At 43.6% G+C, this 1,550-nt stretch overlaps 1 protein-coding gene across 1 annotated transcript in view; it reads right to left on the bottom strand.

Annotated features, from left to right (window-relative positions):
* Positions 1-451, bottom strand: part of WWOX (WW domain containing oxidoreductase) — a 476,245-nt gene extending 475,794 nt beyond the window's left edge. Inside the window, exon 1 of the mRNA XM_010006189.1 lies at positions 394-451. The gene's annotated coding sequence lies outside the window, so the exon portion shown is untranslated. The remainder of the gene's footprint in view (positions 1-393) is intronic.
* Between the last annotated feature and the right edge of the window lie 1,099 nt (positions 452-1,550).

Genomic DNA, 1,550 nt, shown 5'->3' with positions numbered 1-1,550 from the left:
CATAGGACTTCATTCTGTGCCAGTCATATTCTTTGACCAAATATATTATTTGAATAGTATTATCCAACTATAAATATTATCTGATAGACACCTGGAGATCAGAACAGAACCAGAGAGTTCAGCTTGTGACTATATGCTTTACAAGTCACAGTAAAACAATCTTTTCATTCTGAAATTAGTAATTTGGCTTTGCGAAGCAACTCAAAAAGCTGTAAAACTGCAAAGTGATCACTCTACACAGACACAATCACATAGGTAAAACCCCACTGACATCGGCTGCATTTTGGAAGCTCAGGCTGCCCAGGTGATTATTGTCAACTAGATCAACATAAGACCTACCCCCCACACAAACTCCAGCTGATACTTGTAAAATAATTTCAGTTTAACACAAACCTCCAGCCACACGTTTCCTTTTCCCAGACTTAGGATGTTCCCACTGTGTTTTTTCTTCTAGGTGGCTGGAGGAAAAGAAAAGTTTAAGAATTAAAAAGTTTGCCTAATCATTTTCCAGTGTAATTCAAAAGTTGTTTTCATACAGCAGATACAGTTTTTAAACTATTTTTAAAAATACCGTTCCTAAAACAGCTTTTCTTCCGAAAAAAAAAAAAAAACAAAAAAAAAAGAGAGAAAAAAGTCAATCCCTTTAAGAAAGGTGAAAACTGCTGTTTGAGCTTATCAGACTTCCCTATTGTCACAGTTCTAAAGCAAAAGTAACTAATCAGAGGGCTTAAGAGTCTGATAAATTTCAACTAAAAGTTTTGCTTTCAATCTGTTTTGTTGTTACGACGAGCAGTAACAGTTACAAACCAGGCCTATTGAACTGTTTGTTAAAGCTCCCTCGGTATTATTCTTTTGAAGGTTTGCTACTTTCACCGAGTGTTTCCTTTCTGAAAGCACTTCTGAAGTCAGTGAAAATATACATATCAATGAGCTGAAGCAACAAACATGTAGAGAGAATCTGCAGTGTTTGCAAACCCAGCGTGGATAAACCAAAGCATTCCGTCCAGTGTTTGTAGAGTAGAACTTGGGAGGAAGAGACCAACCCACTACAGGTGAGAACACACTGTACTTTCCCCCTTTTTGCGGAAAGGAACACATCCTGGCGGCTTTAATCAGACTGAACCAGACTCCCAGCTCAGCATGCTTACAGAAGCCAAAAGAAAGAAGAAAAAACAACTATATTCCACCAAGTTAGTGTTAACACATCCTCTTCGTGCTGATGAGATCGCAATCACTTTCAGAGCGGAACAAGCAGAGGGTGCTAAACACAAACTCTCTCGCCAAAGCCCAGGCACACTGAGGAGCTGCGGGAGGGCATTCAGAGCTTTTAACTCCCATCACACCGGGCTCTTCTCCATTCCCGCTAAGGAGTGGAGGAAACTACAGCAAACTAAGACCACAGGGCTGCGCAAGGCTCGGCTGCCCAACGTGCAGCCACCCCCGGGAGGGGCCGGTGCCGCAGCAGCGGGGACCGCTCCGCTGCCCGGGCGGCTCCGGCAGGGTCGGGGCGGCACGGAGCCCCTGCCCGCCGCACGGGCACAGGCGAGACC

This window comes from Chaetura pelagica, unplaced genomic scaffold (assembly GCF_000747805.2).
Source record: "Chaetura pelagica isolate M959 unplaced genomic scaffold, ChaPel_1.0 scaffold139, whole genome shotgun sequence".
Classification (NCBI taxonomy): domain Eukaryota; kingdom Metazoa; phylum Chordata; class Aves; order Apodiformes; family Apodidae; genus Chaetura; species Chaetura pelagica.
This window is presented reverse-complemented; position numbering and strand designations above follow the sequence as displayed.